This window comes from Ochotona curzoniae, unplaced genomic scaffold (assembly GCF_017591425.1).
Source record: "Ochotona curzoniae isolate NIBS_2020 unplaced genomic scaffold, NIBS_Ocur_1.0 contig_3819, whole genome shotgun sequence".
NCBI lineage: Eukaryota > Metazoa > Chordata > Mammalia > Lagomorpha > Ochotonidae > Ochotona > Ochotona curzoniae.
This window is the reverse complement of record NW_024466004.1, coordinates 46,070,532-46,084,194: the sequence shown is the minus strand read 5'-3', so window position 1 is coordinate 46,084,194 and position 13,663 is coordinate 46,070,532.

Here is a 13,663-nt window from a genome sequence, read left to right as displayed (position 1 = left end):
GAGGGAGGAAGGAGGGAAGCAAAGAAGGAAGGGAGGGAGGAAAGGTGAGAGACAGAGAGAAACAAAAAATAAAAAAGGAAGAAAAAGGAAGGAGAGAGAAAACAAACAAACCAACCAAAACACTGTAAAACTCATTCAAGCTGGAAGCTAAGATCCACATCAGACATCCTAGGCTCCACCCAGCTAATGCCTTATTGCCTGAACTCTGTTCATGTCTTATAACAGGGACTATGATAAATCAAGTTTGCTTTTCTGTGTGTGTGTCCAACAACCCCATGGCCTTCTATTTTTTCTTTGCATTGCTCTAGAAATTTATAATGTTGAATTCATTACCCTCTCTCTTTCTCCAGTTTTTACATATTAAGGTCCAGGCCCATCTAAAATGCCACTTTCTTTACAGTATGCCTTCTCTTATCCCCTATCTAATTCGCCTGGAATTGCTTCATTCCTCTGTTAAATTCTGAGGCTTTGTCTAAAGCATCCTTTTCTCTGAGTGTGATTCATTTTGCATATGACTTATTCCTCCTAGGGAAACTGTTGGCTATAAAAGCATAATTACTTAAAAAAATTAAGCAAAAATAGTGTGCGATTCTTATTACAGTAAGGATTATCCTTACATCTGCTGTTAAATATGTGTAACTGAGTTTTTGTTGCAGTTGGTTCTAAACACCGGGTTTTAGTCCATTAAATTCTTTTAAAATACTTATTGTGCCTGGTGCAGTAGCCTAGTGGCTAACATCCTCCCCTTGAGTGTGCCTGGATCCTGTATGGCCACTGGTTCATGTCCCAGCTGCTCCACTTCCCTTTCAGCTTCCTGCCTGTGGCCTGGAAAAACAGTCAAGAATGGCCCAAAGCCTTGGGACCCTGTGCCCACATGGGAAACCCAGAATAAGCTCCAGGCTTCGGATTGGCTCAGCTCTGGATGTTATGAACTCTTGGGGAGTCAAATAGCAGGCAGATCCTTCTCTCTGTATCCCTTTCTCTGTAAATCTGACTGTCTAATAGAATTAATCTAATAAAGATCATTTGAAAAGGAAAGAGAGACTGAGAATCTCTTATCTGCTGGTTTACTCCCCAGATGTCTGTAGCAGCCATGTTGGACCCACATGTCAGCTAAGAGCCGGGAACGCCATCCAAGTTTCCAAAGTTTGTTTCAGATATTTAAGTACTTTAACCATCATCTCCTGCTCACCCAGAAACATTAGAAGAAAGTTGATCCAGAAGCAGCATATCCGGGACTTGAGCCAGCACTCAAATATGAGATAAAGGGGTCATAAGCATTGCTCCACCGTGCTATCATTCTGTGTTACAATACCCACCATAAACAATCAAATTAGAGAATGAATGTACCGTACTTTATCAGAAGCCTATCCTGAGAAAATACTTATGTATTTATACACATAATTATACATAATATAATATACATAATATATATAACTGTTCACCCATTTGGGGTCTGAAAGCCATAGTGAAGTAAATATTCATACTCTAATTTCATCTCCAACATGCTTCATTATTGTTTTCACTGTGTACTATTTTTGTGTTAAACTCTAATACATGTCATTTACAACAACAGTCACACCCCTTTCAAAACAAATGTAGTCTAGTGTTAAAAAATTCAATATAGTAAAAATGCTTGGATTGCTGAATGAAAAATGATATTCATGTATTAATTAATACAGGATGCCTATTCTTTCAAGTAGTTCAAAATGTAAGGGAAGGGCATTTGATGCAGTGTTTGAATGGTTACTTGAGATGCCCACATACATCAGAATGAGTCCTTTACCACTCCTACTCCCTATTTTAGCTCCCCATTTTAGAACACACATTCTGGGAGGCAGAACGCAATGACCACAGTACTTGGACCTTGATATCACGAGGCACCTGGGATAGCTGGACTTGGGCTTGCTCCTGACAGGCCTTGTGGGCATTTGTAAAGTGAATGAATAGATGGAAGATCTGTCTGTCTCTATTACTTTCAAATAGAATGAATAGAACAGAATAAAATATATACTAGAGAACCTGCATGCAAGTATAGATTCATTATATAATTATGCAACTGTTCATTTACTTACATGACTAACATATTTACTCAGGTCTTCCTTGTTCTAATGTCTTTTAGCTGCACAAAAAGTTTACGTCTGAAATAATATATACTTGGTCAATGCTACAGTGATACGACTTGAGTTTCTTCTGGGCCACTGCACGTTTTGAATTACTTAACCACTTTCAGAGGGTCCACAAATGCATTCAGAATGCAAGAACAAATAGTCCTCTTAACACATTTCCACAGTTCAGTTGATTATACCTGGTAATTTTTGCAGAAAGCAAAACTGTAAAATTAGAAAAGCTAGCAGTCTGAGTCTGTTCTGATGCATAACAGGGAGCATATTCTCATTTTAATTCTCTGCCTTAATGGGGAAGTTATTTACTTACTTTTTCGTTGGTTCCTACTGGTGCTTGTTGACTGGCTCTATGACCCCAATTCCATAGATCTCAATGGGGGTCTTAGAATCACATTATTTTGGAGACAGAGAGCTTTGTAGATGTATATATTTCTAATTTTTCATGCTCTTAATGATGGTCTAAAATTTGGAGTGGTTAAGTTAGTTGATCATGGTCATTTAATCATTTTTCAGTAACTACTATCTAGATTTTTACATTCCTAGCTTAGTGATTAATCTACTGCAAAATACAGCTTAAAAATTCCGCTTTTCATCAGCTTTTTGAGATATTGGGTTCATTAAAAAGCATTTAAAGTGAAGGGCTGACATTTAATTAATTGCAGACTGTGCAGCTTTAACTTAAATTTTTTTTTCCCAATATAAATGCTTCTTTTAAGGGCATCTCCTTGTACTTGTCTCTAAAGCTAATTTTCCCTTTGGTACTCTTTATCCCATGTTCAATAGTTTGTTTTTTTACTCTGTCAATGCCATGGAATTATATCAAATGCACTTGTTTTTACCTGAAATATTAACTGTATCTCAGTCCCTGGACATTTTTTATTCAACAAGATTATAATATCCTTAAAAAAAACTGCTGCAGATCAGTTATGTGAGCCTGAGTCCATCAAGTCTAACCATTATCAATTGATGCGTTAACACTTTGTATGAAATGATTGCATGGCTGTCCCCTGGGGTTCTCAACGTTTTAATTAGCACAGGAAAGATGGAAAGTTAAGAAATCTTTACTCTGCGTGCTACTAGTGGCAAAATGTTCATATTACTTCTAGATGCATGTGACAACTTACTTCTGTTATTAGGTTTAAGGTCTATAGTTAAAAGCTTTCTGAAACTTAAATATTTTCAGGATACACACCTATAGCGTTAGTATTTCTAGTCTGCACAATTGCTCCTATTTTTCTTCACCTTTATTTGGACATGAAGGTAATATGTTCCTGTACAGGTTGGGAAAAAGGATTGTGCTACTCTGATGTTGGATATTTTTTAAAAAAAGAATTGGGATAGAACAGCTGCTTTATCTTGTACATGACAATGTAATTCTGTTTGCACTGATTGTTACTCTTTGGCCTATGAATTCTTTGCTCTGTGTTTAATTCTGAAAGAGAGCCATTTGCTTGTTAGATATTTTATATTTCATTATGAAATAATAAGGCAGTGAAAGCAAGTTTGATTAAATTATAGCTATTCAATCATAGAGGATTTTCAGTTCCAAATTTAGTGTTGTACAGTCGGGCTTGTCAGTGCGCAGCAATAAAAGCCGTGGCTGGAGCAGTCTCATGAGCATATTAGCTGGCTCCTGGATGTGTCCTTTGAAACAAATTCAAAAGGTGTTTTACCATTTTACACTAAAACAAAAGTTTATTCAAAGAGCCAGGCTGCTATATTATAATACAGAAAAGAATGAAAAGGTCCATAAAAGAAAAATTTAAAGGTATTCATTTAGCTTCTTTCTCTAAGAAATTGGCATCTTAAGATTAATTTGTTCCTCTATGAATGTGGGTCCCATGGGGAAAGCAAACATTATCTACCATATGCATGATACATTAAAATAATTTTCAAAAAATTTCAGCAAATTGTGTGATATTTATGAAACGCATTTAAACTGAATTATGTAGAGATGAACCCTTTTCCTTCAGAGTTTATAAATTTAGTTCTTTTTCTAGCATATACTTGCAGTCACATTCTATATATGATGTTTAAAAGGTAACAGGATTATTAGTAAGTAGTTTTAAGTTTGGCTGTGTACAATATAATGATACAAGGGAAAAGATTTTGGGGCCCTCTATAAGTCAGTATAATGATAGCTCATAAATAAAATAAAATTGGGAATCATCTTTACATTTCATTTCATTTAAAAATTTCAGTACCTTATGTGAGACGTAGAAATGCATGAAAAAGAATGGAATTGTGTTTAACATTAGGATTTATATGAAGAACATGCAGAAGGCATTTAGGGGATTGCATATTGTTTTATGGCTCAGAGCAGCACCTGCCATTCGAAAGCTCATGCCTAACAAACTAAAGCAAAGCATTTCTCTTCTCTGCAAAATCAACCAGTGCTTCCATTTTCAATTTGTTTTAAAATCCAAATCCTTGCTTGACATTGTGACCTTAAATCTTCAGACTTACCCCCCGATCCCCCTTTCTAAACAATTGGCCAAATTTATGATATGCTATATCAAACTTATCTTACCGCTGTGCCAACATCTTAGGAACATGATTGCCTCAGGGTCTTTGCACTTAGTGCCTAAAGATTTTAAACATGCACAAGGTTGTGTCCTGCACTTCATTTTAATCTTTACTCACAAATGTCCTTAGCAAGGCTGTCTTTGATCATTCTCTCTAAAACTAAAACTCATACTCAAATTTCAACTTTTCTTTATATTTACTTCTATATCACTTACTACTAATACAATATACCATGTATCAAATTTATCATTTATATTTTTCATTTTCAAATAGAATACAAAGGGGTGAGCATTGTAAGGTATTAGGTTAAGCCTCTGACTGTGACATTGGCATCCTGTATGCATTCCAAATTGAGACTTGGCTGTTTCACTTCTGAGAGAGTTCCATGGTGATGTATCTAGGAGATCTGGAAATAGCTCGGAATTCCTGGCTTGACGTGGCCCAGTACTTTGTTTGCAGCCATTTGTAGAGTGAACCAGAAAATTGCAAATCTGAGTCCTTACCTAACTCTGCCTTTCAAATTAAAAAAAAAAAAAATCTGAAAAGCAACAGTAACAACAACAACCAAAACAGAATATAAAATCTTTGATGGCAGGAAGTTTTTTTTTTTTTAAGATTTATTTATTTTTATTGGAAAGGCAGATATACAGAGAAGAGGATCTTCCTTCCAATGATTCACTCCCCAAGTGACCTCAACGGCTGATGCTGCGCCAATCCAAGGCCAGGAGCCAAGAGCTTCTGGGTTTCTCACATGGGTACAGGGTCCTAAGGCTTTGGGCTGTCCTAGATTGCTTTCCCAGGCCACAAGCAGGGAGCTGGATGGGAAGAAGAGCTGGCGGAATTAGAACCGGTGCCCATATGGGATCCTGGTGCATTCAAGGTGAGGACTTTAGCTGCTAGGCCACCTCGTCAGGCCCTGATGCGGGAAATTGTGTCTGCTGAAATCCTCTACCATATGTATCACACAGTAGGTGATATGTAAATGTCTATTTAAGGAATAAAAATCATGGTAAAAATGTGTTTACCAATATATAAAAGATTAGATTGTAAAAAAGCAATGGATGAAAACACATTGGAAAAAGCAGTGAAAAAGCAATGGATGAAAGTCCTTTAGTTATGGAATTTTAGATATTTGTGGTTTTAGATGATATTCAGCAAGTGGAATATATTTATTTTCTACAAAATAGGCCTATATGGCTAACAAACTACTTTCTCTATTCCATAAAAACTAATGATACAGTGTTATTTTTCTCTTTAGATTTTGTTCTTATTTTAATGAGACGCTAGAAACATATCCTTTTCTGAGTGTAATTATGAAAATGCATCTTCAATTGTCATGAATAATTCCGTTTTAAAATATGCAATGTTTGATAATAGATCTTAAATATAAAATTAATTTCTTCCTTTCTTTTCTAATTAGCCTTCTCATATTTGGAGTCTTAATAGCTGAAATAAACTGAGATTCATTGTGTTTTTAATCAAATTAGCAAGCAAATTTCCTCCTTTATTACCCTTCCATAAAAATCTATTTAGCATAAAATAAGAATGCTGTATCATTTCCAGGCAATATTTGATTATGCACAGACTTAAATACTTCCAATTCTAACCAATTGTTGGACTGTGCGTCTAATTGTATCTTCACTTCAAATCCAGCAATCTGTTTTTCCAGTTGTTTCAATCTGGCATATCACACTTTTTCCTATCAGACAAAAAAGATATAATAGCCCTGCATAGCACTCATCGGGCAATTTCCCTAAATGAATAACTGATGTTCATTATTGGGAACACTGGAAGCCACAAATACCACCATTCATTTAACTAATTGGAAAGAAAAATCACTAAGGAAGAAAGGATATTTATAAACAATTTTCTATAAAACCAGGCATCATCAGTGCTGTAAAAAAAGTTCTCCACATTCTATAAATATATGCAGATTCTATATCTGCTTCTGCAGCTACAGGTGTTGTGTTGAGTAAAAAAAAAAAAAAACATTCATGTGAGAATACTAAACATGAGATGGGTAAGCTAGAAACCCAGTTTAAAGAGGAAAAGCATACACATTAGGTTATACATTTCCTTAACCTGAGTTAAGGTTTCGGATTGAACTACACAACCAGGATTATCTATCTCCAAACAGAAAATAAGAATAAAAGAGAGGGAGAGAAAGAAAACAAGTAGGCAGTTGGCTGAGGTGGAAAGTGGAAGGAGAATCTGTGCAAACTGTTTAGAAGTCAGTCTTTTTTTTTCTTGATCAATATATATATATTTTTCATTTTACATTTTTTGCAGAACAATTCCATTCGGTCTGGGATTCCCCCTCCCCAAACCTCACCCCCTGATTTTCCCCATATTACTACAATAGGATAGACCTTCATAAGCAATCATAATCCATCCATCTATCATTTAAGTGTACCCCTACATTGCTGGTACAGACAGTTTCAGCCAGTCTAGCATCCCATTGTCTAGATATGTCCAATAGTCTCTTTGGGAGTCCATTTTTGACTTGCAAGTAGGGAAGCATACTGGATTGTCTGCATTATAATATAGTCTATATTAACTCTTTGTTGCACAGCCCCTTCCTTGCCTTTGATAGGCAGTATCTCTGCATTTGCCATCTTTGTGTAAAAGGACATATGACTATTATCAATCATGTTCAGATATTTCAACTCACCTACCAATGTCATATCTGCATATTTCTGAATAATCTTGTTAAACAATTTCTGGTGGTACAACAGCTACTGTTGACTCTGTTTAGCATATACATATTGAAGATATGCTATACCTGAGGGTTATGGATTGGCGTGTGGGAGAAGGGGTATATTAAAAGTAATAGAGAAGAAAGAGAGAGGAGGAAAGAAAAGGAGAGGAAGAAAAAAGGAGGGTTGCTAACAGCAAAGAAGGAAAGCAGGCGGGAAAGAAAGAAACAATGAAGGAAGAAGGCACATGATTTGTCTACTTTAAGAAATTGGACCTGGCATGATGACTATTGCCTAATCCTCTCCTTACAAGTGCTGGAATTCCACATGGACACCTGTTCGTGTCCTGGCCATATGACTTGACATCCAGTTTCTAACTTATGGCCTTGGAAAGTAGTGAAGGATGACCCAAGTCCTTGGAACTCTGCACACCTGTGACAGACATGCAAGAAGCTCTTAGTTTTGAGTTGGCTTCTCTCTGACCATTGCAGCCCTTTGGAAGATCTTTCTCTCTGTCTCTCCTTCTCTCTGCAAATCTGTCTGTCTAATAAGAATGAATAAATGTTTTTTAAAAGGAAAAGTTATCTTCTTGGTTAACTGTTAGTTGCTGCCTTGTTGGATGTTTATTACTCTTAGTCTGCAATATTCTGAATGACTTTTCTTTGACAAGTGCACTGAGGTAGCTCCTGTTATTCTGTTCATGTTGCTCCTTTTACCGGGGATGCTAGGTCCTAGTGAAGAGGTCCTTTCCTGACCACTCTGTACTTTACACTGTATTATTCTCTAATGATTCTGTCCCAGTGGCAGAAATATATTTGATGAGTATTAGCTTTCATGAATACTTTAGTTGGGCTAGAAAAGACTCAAGCTACATGTTTGCATTATTATCCTGCTAGACCTAGCACATAGAGTCTGGTTGCATTAGCTGCACAAGGAATGTTCACAGAATAAATGCCTGGAAAGGAATACCTAATTTCACTAAATTTCTGTTGTACTACATTAAAAAAAAGTAACAGTATGATGTTTGTGATGGTGTCTGTGCTAATCAGCACTGTAAAGGGGACTTACATCACACATACAACTTTTTTCTAAAGATATATTTACTTGATAAGACATAGTTTGCAAAGAGAGAAAGAATCTTCCATCCACTATACCGGTTCACATTCCTAATAGCCACAATGGTTGCTGCTCCACTAGTCTGATCCCATGTGGATGTTGCGCCCCAAGGACTTGGTCAGTCTTCTGCTACTTTCCTAAGTGTGTTAGCAGGAAGCTGGATTGGAAGTGGAGCAGTTGGCACACAAACTGTCACCCATACAGGTTGCAGGTGACTCAGACAGTGGCTTTGCCAACTAAGCCAAAATATGCCCTTCATATGTAATTTCATTCTCACACAAAATTCTATAAGGTAAATGTTAATGGTATGCACTTCCCAGGTGGAAAACGCATGTAGACTGAAGTAAAATGGGGTGAAAAAACTGATGCAACTATAGAGAATAAAAAAGATAACTTCAGGAGATGTCACAGCTAAGAGTACATTACTAGTTAAAATGATGTTGGCTTCATTTCTTGCCACAACATTGATGAGTTCTGCTGTTTTAGGGAAAGATACTTGTCCCAATCTGTTTATCTTTTAGAGATTTATAATAAAATGCATAAACTGGTTGTTCCACAAACAACACAAATTTATTTCTTACATTTGTGGAGCCTGACAAGTCCAAGGTTGAGGTACTGGCAGATTAGGTCTTCCTTGTGAGGGCCATCTTCTCTGTGTTCTCACACATGGCAGACAAAAGGGTAGTTGTCTTACATCTCTTATTTGTGGGTATCAATCTCAGTCATGGGGCATGTATGTGTAAAAGCACACAAAAAAAATTATTGTCTTTAGTGTTACTTGTTAATATGAAGAAGTAGTATGGATCAACTCAGGGCTTCAGAACTTACTTGAGGATTAAAACATTTAATTGGGACACCCAGCACGATAGCGTAGCAGCTAAAATCCTCACATTGAATGTGCCAGTTCTAAATCTGACTGCCTCGCCTCCCATCCAGCTCCCTACTTGTGGTCTGGGAAAGCAGTGCAAGAAAGCCTGAAGCCTTGGGATCCTCCACCCTTGTGGGAGACCCAGAAGAAGCTCTTGGCTCCTGACTTCAGATTGGCTCAGCTGCAGCCATTAGGACCGCTTGGGGAATAAACCATCAGATGGAAGATCTTCCTCTCTGTCTCTCCTCCTCTCTGTAAGTCTTCCTGTCCAATAAAAATAAATAAATCTTACCAAAAAACCCATTTATTTTGGAATTCATTGTCTTTTCCATCTTCCTGTACCATGTTCATATTTGAAATAAGCTTTTTATATTTGACTTGTATTTTGCTGAATATGTTAACATTTATATTAAGCAAGGTTGTTAAAAGTACATACTCTGCTGCTTTCAAGAAAAAGACATGTCTGTACCTATATACATGCAAATATATGAAAAAGTTTCAAAAATTATTAAACATAAGGTTGCTCACTGAACTCTACTTTTCTGTATTATCCAAAATATTTTAAAGTAAAAGTAAATGAAAAAAGGATCATGTGATCATTGCAGTGCAATATCAAAAAGGATTTTGATAAAATTCAACACCTCTTTATAACAAAAACTGAATAAATTACATGTAGAATGAACACATTCCAACAAATAAATACCACATATAGCAAGTGCAGTTTACATTATAATGGATGGGAAAGCTGAAGGCTTTTCCCCCAATATCCAAAATAGCACAAAGATGTCCACTTTCAGCAAATTTATTCAATATTGTCCTGAAATTCCTACTCGGAACACCTAGGCAAGAGAAAAAAGTACATCCAAATTGGCAAGAAGTAAAGCGAATGATAACTGTTTGGAAATGACATATTTTTATATAAAGAAAATCTGAAAGATTCCACGAAGAAGTCATGAATACAAACAGATCAGCAGAGTTGCAGGATATGTTGAGCATGCAAAAATTCAGGAGCATTGTTATGCAGTCATAGAAAATGATCGAAAAGAGAAATCAAGAAAGCAGTTTCACTTCCAAAAGCTTCCAAAAAATAAAATGTAGAAGGATAAACTGAACCAAAGAAGTTAAAAATTTTAAAATGAAAGCTATAAATAATTTATGGAAGAAACCAAAGAAGGCAAAGTAAGAGAAAAGCATGTCATGCTCATGGATTGGAACAATATATTTTGAGAAAATGTGCATACCACCCCAAACAATTTACAACTCACTGCCATGTCTACCAAAAATGATTTTGATCTACTTTTCACAAAAATAAAAAAAAATTACAGGAATTAATGGAAGCACAAAAGGCATTGAATATACAAAGCAATTCTGAGCAAAAAGTAAAAGGCAAGGAGGCATTGTATATCTTATTTTAAGTATATCACAAACAACAGTAGTTAAAAGAACATGGTGTTCGTGTAAATACAAAAACACAGGAACAACAGGAGAGAGAACCAAGAAATTAACTGGCATGTCTAAAATCAGCTTATCTTCCGCAAAGGTGCTAAGAACACACATTGAGAAGAGGGCAGCATTTCCACAAATTGTGCTGGGTCAGATATCCAGCTGCAGAATGATGACACTATATTTCACCATGAGCAAAAACTGAGTCAAAATTGTACCTTAAACTCTAAGACTTGAAAGTTGAAACTACTGGAACAAAACATAAGGGACACGTTTCAATATAATAAGATATGTAAGCAGTTTTTGGATTTGATTCACAAGCACAGAAAAAGAAACCCAAATATAGATAAATGAGATTTCTTCAAATAAAGAGCTTTTCATATCAAAGGAAATAATCCAGAGAGTTAAGAGACAACGTACAGAATGGAAAAAACAATTGCAAGTTATTAACAACTTTAATAACTCAAAGCAAAACACCACATATTCCAATAAAAATGAGTAACAAAACTAAACATATATATTCCGCAAGAAGGCATACAAATAACAGGTGAATGGGCAAATGCTCAACATCAATCAATATAACAGAAATGCTAATAAAATCCATAAGGAGATATCACCTTATACTATTTAGATAGCTTAATATAAAATAAGCAAAGCCATGGAGAAAACTGAACAATTCTACATTATTGGCGGGAATATAAATTAGTAAAATGATTGTAGAAAACAGAGTAGACATTCCTCAGAAAGAAACGAAACGAAACAAAAACTAAAAAAGAAACCTTAAGCTGTAATATTCAGCAATCTCATTACGAGCTAATATATACAAAGGAAATAAAATAACCTATCAAAGAGACACCTTCACTCCCAGATTTATTGTAACTCCTACTATAGCTAAGAAAACTTAACTGAAGTGTCCATTCACTAAAGAATGAGTAAAGAAAATGTAGTATATATTTCCAATAGATGGCTAGTAAATGAGAAAAACGACGAAATCTTGTCAATTTCCCACAAGACTTTTTTAATTTGAAAGAGAAAAAAAAAAGGCTAAGGTGGAGAAAGAGAGAGACAGAAAGGTAGAGAGATTATAGAAAGAGAAATTATCTATTATTTGGTTTAGTGCTCAAATACTCAGCTGAGATGGGACCAGACTGACAAAAAGACACAGGAAGTATTCAGGGAAATGATACTCCTCCTGTAATCTTGTCATTTTCAATAACACAAATATTCCTAAAGACTAAGTTAAGTGAAATTGATCTATGACAGAAAAAGTGCCATGTGATCTCACTCATACGACTAGTTTAAAATAGTTGATCTCAAAGAAATGAACGGTAAAATGACAATTACTCAAGGAGAAAAGGAGAGAAATGTAGAGGGAAAATATCTAAGTTATTACTCAACCTGGCTTAAACTATGTTATAGCTTAACAGGAGTAAGAAGAAGTTCTGATATTCTATTGGATTGCAGAGCAACTATAGATAATGAGTACATACTGCATATTATTCTAAAGAAATTAGACTACCGGATTTCGAATGCTTTGCCATCAGGGAATTATTGAATGTTTGAAGATATAGATATGCTCACCATAAATGGACATTAGACTGTTATATACATGAAAAATCTCATATAATAGATGATAAATATTCTCAGAATGAAGGTGGCCCATAAAGCACAATTCTTGTTGTCCAAACTACGTAAATTTAACTTTCAGCAACAGATCAATTCTTTATACATAGAAATTAAATAGAGACACACTTACTGCATTGTAGAAACTGGTAAGTGGCTGGTGATTTTTCTGAGAGCTTTTTCCCTTATTGTTGTTAAAGATGGGTGTTACTATCTATTTGAGGTTTTAACCTGTAACCTAAAGTTTGCTATAGAAAAAGAAATTTTTCTTTAAAAGATATGACACATACTTAGTGCCAACTATTTTACAGTACTTAGGTAAGTCTCTGTGTAGAAACTTAAAAATGTATATTTTAGTGACCAGTTATTTTAGAGGAAGACATACAGGAATAAAAGGATAGGGTGCATTACTACTAATGCCAACTCAGTACTGATTGCTGCTGTCACAGCTTTTGAACTACTGACTATACAGTGACCTCATTTCAAACTCTCAATTGTGTCATCAACATTGTTGTTACCACCTATGTTGAAAATTTTCAATTCTCTCTCTCACTGAATCAGGAAGTAACATTTTAAAGTTGAAAAGTTAAGTGTAAAATTGAAGTGTTGTTATGAGGTGCAGCCAGTGATAGCCAGTGGGCAAATGCAATGTAGCTGTGTCCCCCATCCTCTGTCCTGAAGGTGGGTTCTAACAGCAATGGATTGTTAATTACATCCTTAGCCACTCCCTCCCCTCCCACCTAGGTATTTGCTCCAGCCCACCTGTTGCTCACCTATCAACTAAGAGGGAACAGTATTGTATTGTTGTGTGACCACTCCCTTCACAAGCTGCTTTAAAGTGCCCCCTGAAGCAGGAGCTCACTCTGTTTCTGGTCAGGTGCTTCAGTTACTCTGGCATCTCAACTCTTGGCTGGCCCAGGAAAGGTAATCCCCTGAGCATGGTCCCTGTGTACTGCTTAGATTGGACAATGGATATAGTAATGTTGTTTCTGGTTTGTATACTCTTAGGAGTTCCAGGAGAGGTGAGGACTAGAAGTGATGTAATGTGGGCAGAGAAGCCAGGGAAAGGTGAATGTCTACAGTGTGTGTGTCCAAACTGTTATTCATTGCATGTCTGTTAGGATAACATATTGCTGGGGAAGCTGGGACATAGGTCTTCAGCTTAATGGATGAACTTAAGGATAATGACCATTTGTTCCTCTATGGATTATGTTTGGTTAGATTATGATTGGTTGGATTGCCAATACTTGTGATTTGTCATTTCT